Source organism: Scyliorhinus torazame, chromosome 5, assembly GCF_047496885.1.
Source record: "Scyliorhinus torazame isolate Kashiwa2021f chromosome 5, sScyTor2.1, whole genome shotgun sequence".
Lineage (NCBI taxonomy): Eukaryota > Metazoa > Chordata > Chondrichthyes > Carcharhiniformes > Scyliorhinidae > Scyliorhinus > Scyliorhinus torazame.
In genome coordinates, this window is record NC_092711.1 from 99,925,491 (window position 1) to 99,937,426 (window position 11,936).

At 45.8% G+C, this 11,936-nt stretch overlaps 1 long non-coding RNA gene across 1 annotated transcript in view; it reads left to right on the plus strand.

Annotated features, from left to right (window-relative positions):
* Positions 1–11,936, plus strand: part of LOC140419167 (uncharacterized) — a 415,920-nt gene that overhangs the window by 287,749 nt on the left and 116,235 nt on the right. The gene's annotated exons all lie outside the window — the stretch shown is intronic.

Below are 11,936 nucleotides of genomic sequence, written 5' to 3' on the forward strand. Positions count from 1 at the left end.
TTGGCAACTCAGTAATGGTGAAGAGATTAAAATCAGGAATTCTCAAGTGGCTGGAATTAAATGAGTGCAGCGATCTCAAAGGGGTGTGTGTGGAGGAGATTACAGTGATCAGGGTGATCATTACCATGGAGTAAAAGAATGAGAAATTTAAACTTCTGTGTGCCTTTTAAAAGGAAGCATTTGCAGATCAGTGGGCACAGGGGCTGGTGTGAGCAAGCACATGGGTAGCAGAGTTTGGGATGGGATGGAGGGGGTTGTTTAATGTTGCAGTCCGGCTGCGAGTGCGTTAGAATAATTTGGTTAAGTGGTAACAGAAGAATGGATGATGGTTTCTGCAGCAGATGAACAGAGACAAAGGTGGAGTCGAGCTTATGTTCCTGAGGTGAAAATTGGCAATCTTGGTGACAGTGTGGATATGTGGTCAAGAGCTCATCGAGGGGTGAAATATTTCACCAGGGTTGTGAACAGTCAGCTTCAGCCTCAGACACTGGACAGGGATGGAATTGGTGACAAGGGACTGGAGTTTGTAGCGGGGATGAAAGGGAATGGATTCAGTCTTGTCAATATTTAAATGGAGGAAAGTTCTGCTCATCCAGCACTGGATGTCAGACAAGTTCAACAGTGTGTGTCTTGGAAAGGAACTTGCAGGTGGTGATGTTCACATACATCTGCTGTCCTGCTCCATCCAGGTGGTGGAGGGTAAGGGTTCAGGAGATTCTGTCAAATTGTGATTCAGTTGTTGGGCCATTGCTTGCTGTTACCCTCACTCCTTTCTCACTCTCTCCCTTTCCATCAATCTTTTTGATTTTCTCTCTCCCCCACTACTCGCTCTCTTTCTCTCACTCTGTTTCTCATATTAAATTCTCTAGCCCAGAGGGTTGTGGATGTTAATAATAATAATTATTGTCACAAGTAAGCTTACATTAACATTGCAATGAAGTTACTGTGACCATCACTGAACATATTGAAGGCTGAGATGGTGAGATTTTTGGTCTCTCAGGAAGTCAAAGGACATGGAGAGCTAACGGGAAAGTGGAATTGAAGACTGAGATCAGCCACAAATGTGTTCAATGGCAGAGCAGGTTCGAAGGGCCGAATGGTCTACTTCTGCTCCTATTTCTTGTGTTCTTGCAGAGGCCCAAATCTTGTGTGGGCTCAGACCGGGTGGCAGGTTCCCTTCCCTGAAGGACAATAACAAACTAGTTCACTTTTCACAAAAGGTTCAACAGTTTTCGTAGTCACTTTCCCAGTGCCGGCCCCACAAGTTACCAGATTCATTCAGCTCCATTTCACAACCTGCCTTTGTGTTTTTGTGGGATCTCTCTCTCCCTTTTGTTTGTTTTAACTCAATTTCACAGGGTATCAGCAGGGAAGGATGTGCAATTGGGAAACTCCAACCAAACACCACATCAAAATCTGACAGTCGTGTAACTGATCGTAACCTAAATATCATCAGATTTTGAAAATGGAAGGAAAAAGCACAGTTCACAGTCGGGAGAAACCGTACACGTGTTTTGTGTGTGGACGAAGCTTCAGCCGATCATCTGGTCTGTCAAAACACAAGTGCAGTCAAAGCAGGGAGAAACCATGGTAATATGGGGACTGGGGCAAGGCGTTCAATTACCCATCTGACCTGGCAATCCATCGACACATTCACACTGGGGAGAAGCCTGTCACCTGCCCCGAGTGTGGGTGTGGATTCATTCAGTCATACAGCCTGTTGATGCACCAGTGAGTTCACACTGGGGAGAAGCCTTTCACTTGTCCAGAGTGTGGGCATGGATTCACTCAGTCATCCCAACTGCTGACACAACAGCCGATTCACAATGATGAGAGACCTTTTAAATGCAGAAAATGCGGGAAGTGCTTTAAAAGTTTTCGGGAACTGGTGTCCCGTCAACATGTCCACACTGACGAGAAACTATTCTGGTGCTCCGACTGTGGGACTTGGTTCAGACGATTATCTCAACTCACTCTACACCAGCGGATTCACACTGGGGAGAGGCCATTCACCTGCTCCCAGTGTGGAAAGGGATTCATTCACTCAGGCAACCTGCTGAGACACCAGTGGGTTCACAAGTAACTGATGTGATTGGATTTTGCTGTTAATCACATCCAGGACTGAAGCATGTTCATTGGACTCGGGTTGGACTCATATTTATAAACGCTAACCCAGTTATAAGGGATAATATCCTGGATAAAAGTCAATTATTTAACACAAGTGTGTTGAATCTTTTAACATCCCATCACAAGTTAGTTCTGTTTGAAGGTCTCTCCCTCTCCCCTGTCTCCTCCATCCTCACCTCAAGTGTGTGGAGTTCATGAAGCTTCTTTCTCACTGAGATTGAGACAATCTGATGAGCTGCCTCTGCTGCTTTCCTCTCTACCAATGGGCCAAACTGTCTCGAAAGTTCCACCTGGTCTGAGCTCTGAACTCCTCTTTCTCCAGTTTCTCTCCTACCATCTATCTTCATCAGAGCTCATCTTCATCAGAGCTCATCTTCTCCGTTAGACCTGCCTCCTGCGCCAGGGTCCTGGGTTCAATTCCCGGCTTGGGTCACTGTCTGTGCAGAGTCTGCACGTTCTCCCCGTGTCTGCTCCCAGGCTGTTCCTGTTTCCTCCCTCAAGTCCCGAAAGACGTGTTTGTTAGGTGAATTGGACATTCTGAATTCTCCCTCTGTGTACCCGAACAGGCGCCGGAGTGTGGTGACTAGGGGCTTTTCACAGTAACTTCATTGCCGTGTTAATGTGAGCCTACTTGTGACACTAATAAAGATTGTTTGATTATTACTATTTAACCACATTCTCACAAAACTGCTGACCATTCACCTTCTGCATGTTGTGTGATATTGTTCATAGTTCTCCCTCTTCGTCCTGTCGCTCATCTTTAAATGCACCATCATCACCCATCCTAAAACAATATTTAACCCCACCATCATTGCAACTACCACATCAAAACCTCCCTTTCCTCTCCAACTCCTTGTACTCGGTGTCCCCCAAGGATCTATCCTCGGCCCCTCCATTTTCTCATCAACACGCTTCCAGTAGGTGACATCATCCAAAAGCACCGTGTTAGTTTTCACATGTACACGGACAACACCCAGCTCTCCCTCACCCCCATCCCTCTCCATTCCTCCACTGTCACTCAAATATCAAACTGCTTATCCCACATCCAGTACTGGATGAGCAGAAATTTCCTCCAATTAAAAATTGGGAAGATCAAAGCCATTGTCTTCAGTCACCATTACAAATTCCGTTTCCTAACTCCCGAGTCCATCACTCTCCCTGGGAACTGTCTGAGGCTGAACCACACTCTGCACTATCTCCGTGTCAGATCTGACCCCAAGTTGAGATTCTGACCCCATATCCACACCATCACTAATACCAGATATTTCAGTCTCCATAATGTCACCTGTGTCCACTCCCACCCCAACTGCTGCTGAAACCTCATCCATGCCCCTGTTACCTTTAGACTTGATAACAGACAAACTCTGTCCTCTCCCCGATCCGATTAGTTTCCAATGAGTCGATTCTGTGGAATGGAATGTCTCATCAGCGTTTCCACGGTGACCTGTCTGCAGTGAAGGAATGTCTCATCAGCGTTTCCACGGTGACCTTTCTGCAGTGAAGGAATGTCTTATCAGCGTTTCCACGGTGACCTGTCTGCAGTGAAGGAATGTCTTATCAGCGTTTCCACGGTGACCTGTCTGCAGTGAAGCGCCTGCTTGAGTTTATAATTCAGACTAAACTTCTCTCTCCCATAACACACATTATATCAGACATTGGATGTCAATGTATTTCAGCCATGTTATGTTAATGTCTCCAAAACCCTAAAAGGAGTTTCAGATACACAAACTTTTAAATGTGGGAGGACAAGTTGATAAAGTGTGTAAAAAACACATGGGATCCAAGGTTTTATAATTCTGGGTGTGGGGTTCAAAAGGACAGAGGTCATGTAAACCTGGACAAATCATTGGTGAGGCTGCAGTTGGAATATTAGATCAGGTTTTGGGGATCTTACACCAGGAAGGATGTCAAGGCCATGGAGAGGGTGTAGAAGAGATTCACTGAGATGATCCCAGGGAAGAGAGGCTTTAGTTACCAGGAGAGATTAGAGAAACTGGGGCTCTTTTCATTTGAACAGAGGCCGACTGGAGATCAGAGGGAGGGGGGTTTGATTCCGGCCTTGGGTGACTGTGTAGAGTTTGCATTTCCTCCCCGTGTCTGCGTGGGTTCCTTCCGGGTGCTCCGGTTTCCTTCCACAGTCCAACGATGCACAGGTTAGGTGGATTGGCCATTCTAAAAGATTTCCCCTGAGTGGCCAAAGGTTAGGTGAGGTTCTGGGGATAGGGTGGAGGAGTGGTCCCGAGTGGGGTGCCGCATTGGAGGGTTGGTGCAGACTTGATGGGCCAAATGGCCTCCTTCTGCACCATAGTGATTCTATGGAACTGAAAAAGGCTCATATGAAATATCAATCAGACTGTACAACAATGTTCAAGACCCTCACTGTCCCTCTGGGCCTGCGGGGTGTGTGTGTTTGTGGGACGGGTGGGACGGGACGGAGGGGACGACGACAGTGGACGTACCGGTGATGGTTTCTCTTATCTCTGAATGAAATGTTATTTTTAAAGTGAAGGGTGTCTGTACTGGAAAACCTGAGTACCAAGTGCCAGCTTGAACCATTCTCCAATCAGTTACAGCACAGCTCCCTCTACATTGCCCCATGAAACACTCCCAAGGCAGACACAAAATGTTGTTAGATACAGAGTAAATCTCCCTCAATGCTGTCCCCATCAAACACTCCCGCAATAGGTATAACACAAGGTTAGATACAATGTATATCCTCCTCTGCACTGTCCCCACCAAACACTCCCAGGACAGGTACAACACAGAGTTAGATACAGAGTAATGCTCCAGTTACACTCTATCATCAAACACTCCCAGGCCAGGTGCAGCACGAGGTTAGATTCAGAAAAAAATCTCCTTATAGACTGACCCCATCAAAAACTCCCAGCACAGGTACAACACAGAGTTAGATACAGAGGAAAGCTGCCTCTCCACTGACCCCATCAACCACTCCCAGGACAGGTACAACACGAGGTTAGATACGGAGTAAAGATCCAGTTCCCCTCAGGTGTAGATACACAGGCAGGTTAGCAAAACCAAGGGGCTGGTTTAGCACGCTGGGCTAAATCGCTGGCTTTTAAAGCAGACCAAGGCGGGCCAGCAGCAATGCTCAATTACCGTACCAGCCTCCCCGAACAGGTGCCGGAATGTGGCGACTAGGGGCTTTTCACAGTAACTTCATTGAAGCCTACTCATGACAATAAGCGATTTTCATTTCATTTTCAAAACCATTCCTGGATGCCAAGGCTAGGAGTGACAGTATGGAAGGTATGGCGAGCTGGGACTGTTAAAATTTGGTTTTGGGATCGCAGATTACCCACAAAGTGGAGTGGGGGAATGGGGTTAGATCAAGCTTAAAGCACATCCAGGTAGGTAAATCCCTGGAAACTGATTAAATGTATCCCAGGACGTTGTGGGAGGCTAGGGGGGGAATTGCGGGTTCCCTAGCAGAGATATTTGAATTGTCGACAGCCACAGGTGAGGCGCCTGAAGATTGGAGGGTAGCAAATGTTGTGCCTTTGTTTAAGAAAGGCCAGAGGGAAAAGCCTGGGAACTACAGACTGGTGAGCCTCACGTCTGTGGTGGGTAAGTTGTTGGAAGGTATTCTGAGAGACAGGATCAACCGGCATTTAGAGAGGCAAGGACTGATTAGGGACAGCCAGCATGGCTTTGTGAGTGGAAAATCATGCCTCACAAATTTGGTTGAGTTTTTTAAAGGGGTATCCAACAAGGTAGATGAGAGCAGTGCAGTCGACCTTGTCCACACGGACCTTATCAAGGCCTTTGACAAGGTACTGCATGGTAGGTTGTTGCACAAGGTTAAATCTCACGGGATCCAGGATGAGGTAGCCAATTGGATACAAAATTGGCTTGGCGACAGAAGCCAAAGGGTAGTTGTAGAAGGTTGTTTTTCCAACTGGAGGCCTGTGACCAGCGATGTGCCTCAGGGATCAGTGCTGGGTCCACTGTTATTTGTTATTTATATTAATGATTTGGAGGAGAATGTAGGAGGCATGGTTAGTAAGTTTGCAAATGACACCAAGATTCAGTGAAGAATGTTATTTAGGATTGCATCAGAACTTGATCAATTGGGCCGATGAATGGCAGATGGGAATTAAATTTAGATAAATGTGAGGTGATACATTTTGGTTGATCGAATCGGGGCAGGAACTACTCTGTTCTTTCACTCTCCCCAACTCCCTCCCATTAACTAAGAGATCGAGGAGTACAGGTTCATAACTCCTTGAAAGTGGAGTCAGAGGTGGACAGGGTGATGAAGAAGGCATTCGGCATACTTGGTTTCATTGGTGAGAACATTGAATACAGGAGTTGGGACATCTGGCTGAACTTGTACAAGACATTGGTACGGCCACATTTGGAGTACTGTGTACAGTTCTGGTCCTATTATAGAAAGGATATTATTAAACTGGAAAGAGCGCAGAAAAGATTTACTCGGATGCGACCAGGACTTGATGGTCTGAGTTATGAGAGGCTGGATAGACTAGGACCTTTTTCCCTGGAGAATAGAAGGCTTAAGGGTGATCTTACAGAGGTCTGTAAAATAATGAGGGGCATAGATAAGGTAGATAGTCAACATCTTTTCCCAAAGGTAGAGGAGTCTAGAACTAGAGGGCATAGGTTTAAGGTGAGAGGGGAGAGATATAAAAGGGTACAGAGGGGAATTTTTTTCACACAGAGGCTTGCGAGTATCAGACAGTTCTATGGGAAAGCTGGGTATAGAGGGTTATGGGCCAAATGCGGGCAATTTGGACTAGCTCAGTTGTAAAAACTGGGCGGCATGGACAAGTTGGCCCGAAGGGCCAGTTTTCATGCTGTAAACCTCTCTGACTCTATACAACTGCAGCAAAACATCCCTACATTTATATTAGATTTCCTTTGCAATAAATATTCCACTGACCTTCCGAATCACTTGCTGCACCTGCAGACTAACTTGGGATCGGGCACCGGGATCCCTCTGTACCTCAGAGTTCTGCAATCTCCCTCCATTTAAATAATAGTTTTACTTAACACTTCCTGACAAGGTGGACAATTCACATTTTCCAAAGTGATGCTCCATTTGTCATTTGCCCACTCACTTAGCCTATTTGTAGTCCTTTGCAGACTCATTAAATCCACTTCACAAATTACTTTCCTACCCGTCTATAAGGATCAGAAAATTTAGCCACCAGACATTCAATCCCGTCATCCAACACATTCATACAGATTGTAAATGGGTGAGAGCCCAGCACTGATCCTGGTGACATTCCGCTTGTCACATCTTACCAAACCAGAACTGACCCATTTATACCTACTGGCTGCTTCCTGTTCGCTAACCAATCCTCTATCCATGCTGATATGTTGCCCCCAAACCACGAGCTCTTATTTTGTGTAATAATCTTTGATGTGGCACCTTGGGAAATACCTTCTGCAAATCCAGACAAAGCACATCTACAGGTTCTCCTTTAATGACATCCCTTGTTACTTCCTCAGAGAACATTGATAAATTAGTCAGTCACGATTGATTCCCTGAACCCATTTTCAAACACTGTGTCAAAAGAAAATTCAAATCCCCTCTACCCCTCTGGCTCCTTTGCCAATTACCTTAGAGGGACTCATTTTCTGTTAAAGAGCCTGTCAACCTCTCACCCACTTTCCTGAAAGTGAACAGATTTAATCAGGAAACGTCCAACAAATTCAAATATTTTCCTGTTAAAAGATTATTGACGAAACAGAACATGGTTAAAAAAACTAACAGAAAATTACTTGAGGATCAAAGATAACCAGAGTAACAGAATGTTCACAATGTTCTGGTCCCAAATGGTTTCCCTTCGGCTCCTCTGTACCCTGTTCCCATGACTCCCCGCTTTGGACAAGGGGGCACTGAACCCTGGGGGTAACATCACCATCAGCACCGGTCACTCTCGCCCCTGAACCCCGATTGGTTGGTGGTGCAGTTCCCAGCCAGTCCTCCAGCACCTTCCTGTCTCTATTAGCGACGCCCATGGCAGTTTCCCAACTGGGCCACAGGCCCCATTATTCTCAGCTAAATTCAGCCCTCAGCTCCATCAACTGGCTGTCATTGACACGAGCAATAGAGACTGAAAGGTGCCCAAGGCTCAAATAGGAAGACAAAACTTGTGGATTTGGACCCCCATAAAGTTCAGCAACTTCTTATAAAAAATTCAAATCCCCAGTCAACAAATTAAAGGATCACACGACGGGACTTCAAGTTTTATGAGTTTTAATACAACAAACAAACAAACTAGAAGCTACTTTAACTTGGAAACCTACACATAAACTATAAAATAGAACTTTCCCCTTTTACATAACCGACAATCACACTCCACAATTATAGTTACTCTGTCCTGGAAGTCGAAATTTAATTGTCTCTGAACCTGTCCAAAGTGATAATCCATTCCCGAGGATTTACTTCAGTTCTTCAACCAAGACACTGAGAAACAAAGGGAGAATAGAATAGAATGTGAATTGGCAAAATACATAGAGATTGACTGTTAAAGCTTCTGTGGGTACATAAAAAGGAAACGTTTGGCTCAGACAAAGGTTTGTCTGTTCCAGATAGAGTCAGGAGAATTTAGAATGAGAAATAGAGATCTCTCCAGCCACCTCGTTGAACACGCTGGGATGTAGATCATCAGCTTTTGGGGATTTATTCACTTTCAATCCCATTAATTTCTCCAGTACGACTTCTTCACCAATACTAATCTCTGCCAGTCCCTTGGTTCTCTGGTGTTTTGGGGACAATTTCTGTGTCTTCCTCTGTGAAGACAGACACACATTGTTCAGTTTCTCTGCCATTTCCTCATTCCCCATTCTAAACTCTCCTGTCTCTGCCTGGAATGGACCCACATTGGTCTTTGCTAATCTTTTCCTTTTCACATTCCTGCAGAAGCTTTTCCAGTTGGTTTTTATGTTTCTCGCCAGTTTGCTCTCATCAGTTTCTTGGTCCTCCTTTGCTGAATTCTAATGGATCTCATGGAATCTTTAACTTTTCTTGTTAGTCACGGTTGCATCACTTTTCCTGTTGGATTTTTGTTCCTGAAAGGAATCTATATTTGTTGTGTATATGTGAAATAAAAGTTGCAAAAATCCCAGAGGACCATAGGCTGCTCTCCCCTTTGACAGAGAGAGAGCTGACTGGGGGTGATTTAACCGGAGGGTCAGCACACCTCAGGTGAGGGGCCTGGTTGAGAAGGCGGGGCCTTCATGAATAAACTCTTCCTATGTGACAGGAAGTATTCCTGTATTAGTGTGTGTGTCTGTGGTTCTCGGTGTATGAAAGTGTGGCTGTGTGTGTCTGCAGAATATCTGCGCTGCTTCTAATCAGCTGCAACACAAACTTCCTCTCTCTGAGCAAATGATGTTGGTTCACTGAGAATCCCATCCAGTGATTTGAAAAGTGCCGCTCAGAGATTCCTCATAAAATCAAAGAAGGATGCCTTCAAGTCACCACCGACTCTTCGAAAGACCATCTTACCTATGCCCAATCCCCTGCCCTTTTCCTGCTACCCCACCCCAAGGGGCAATTTAGCATGGCCAATCCACCTCACCTGCACATCATTGGACTATGGACAGAAACCAGGCACCATGCTGGAGGAAACGCATGCAGCCACGGGGGAGGGGGGGGGGGGGGCGGTAGGGAGATATGCCAAGATCTATAGACAGACACCATTGCCCCTCCGCCCCGATCTTTTTAAAGTTTACCTAACAGTTAATAGTGCCTTGTATCAGTGTGACATGATATTGGGATACCGGTGTGAGTGAAAAGATGTAATTTCTTACATATGGAGTAACTGACATGTGAAATGCAGAGTGAGCCTGCACTGTAGAACGGGTCCCAGATACACTCAGCTACTAGAAACAGAACAACACTGAGTGATCAGGAGAATGGGCCATTTTAAATCGTCCATAGAGAAACTGACTTTAAAACAATCAGGATAGGATTAAACAGGCTGGTTTAGCACAGGGCTAAATCGCTGGCTTTGAAAGCAGACCAAGGCAGGCCAGCAGCACAGTTCAATTCCTGTACCAGCCTCCCCGAACAGGTGCCGGAATGTGGCGACTAGGGGCTTTTCACAGTAACTTCATTTGAAGCCTACTTGTGACAATAAGTGATTTTCATTTTCATCCATCAGAGGGAGTAAAATTTAAGTGAAGAGGGATGTAGAATCTGGATTTAGAAAATAAGTAAGTAAAGTAGCCACAGTCCCAGATGTCCATAGACCGTTTTCCCCTTCGAGGGGGAGAGCTGACTGGTGGTGATTTAACCGGAGGATCACCACACCTCGGGCGAGGAGCAGGGTTGGGAATGCAGGGCCTTCATGAATAACCTCAGCCGGTACGGGAATTGAACTCACACTGCTGGCCTTGCTCTGCATCACATAAAAATTGTAAATACATCTGGTTCAAAACAGAAGTTCATGCACGGACTTTAAAAATTCTCCAGCTCTCTGTTCACCTGCATCCACCTTGTGGATCAGGAGGTTGTGGGTTCAAATCCACCTCCAGAAACATGAGCATCAAATCCAGGTTGATATTCTGATGCAGTCCTGAGGGAGCACTGCACTGTCAGAGGTCCCGTGTTCCAGATCAGACCTTCAACTCTGGGCCCATCTGCCCTCAGTTGGGTGTAAAGTTCCCATGATGTTATTCCAAAGAGCAGGGGAGTTCGCCCTGGTTTACTGCTTAATATTCATCCCTCAACAAACATCACTGAACAGATTCTCTGGTCACAGTCACATTTCTGTTTGTGGGATCTTGGTGGATTGGCTGTGCTAAATTGCCCCTTAGTGTCCAACGGTGAAGTGGGGTTACAGTGAGAGGGCGGGGGAAGTGCACCTGGGTGGGGTGCTCTTTTGTAGGGTTGGTGCAAACTCGATGGCCAAATAGCCTCCTTCTGCACTGTAAGATTCTATGATGCTGCCAGACCTGTTGCGTTAATTTGCATTTTCTGCTTTTATTCTATATTACACACCATTTTAATCCACTGATTATATTTATTGAACCACTGTACCATCAACTACCAGGAACAGTGTGTTCATGTTTCAGCTATTCTGGCCTTGGGTGACTGTGTGGAGTTTGCACGTTCTCCCCGTGTCTGTGTGGGTTCCCTCCGGGTGCTCCAGTTTTCTCCCACCGTCCAAAGATGTGCAGGTTAGGTGGATTGGTCATGCTAAATTGCCCCTTCGTGTCCAAAAAAAAGTTAGCTGGAGTTACTGGGTTACGGTGATTGGGTGGAGGCATGGGCTTAAGTAGGGTGCTCTTTCCAAGGGCCAGTGCAGGATCGATGGGCCGAATGGCCTCCTTCTCCACTGTAAATTCTATGATTCTGTATGATTTTCTCTCTCAGGCTTATCCAATGGGTCTGTCTTGTAGTATTTCCCTGATGGTAGCACAGTGGTTAGCACTATTGCTTCACAACACCAGGGTCCTGAGTTCAAATCCCGCTTGGATCACTGTCTGTGCGGATTCTGCACGTTCTCCCCGTGCCTGCATGGGTTTCCTCCGGGTGCTCCGGTTTTCTCCCACAAGTCCTCAAAGACTTGTTAGGTGAATTGGACAGTCTGAATTCTCCCTGTGTACCTGAACATGCACCGGAGTGTGGCGACTAGGGGCTTTTCACAGTAACTTCATTGCAGAGTTAATGTCAGCCTATTTGTGACAATAATAATAATAATCTTTATGTGTTTGGTATATTATGGAGCAGGTAGAACTTCCTTGATTCGGCCTTTTGTCCCCTCAGATATTCCATCTGTTTTTGGTTAATGTGTCTGGAGTCTTTCAGTTCTTCC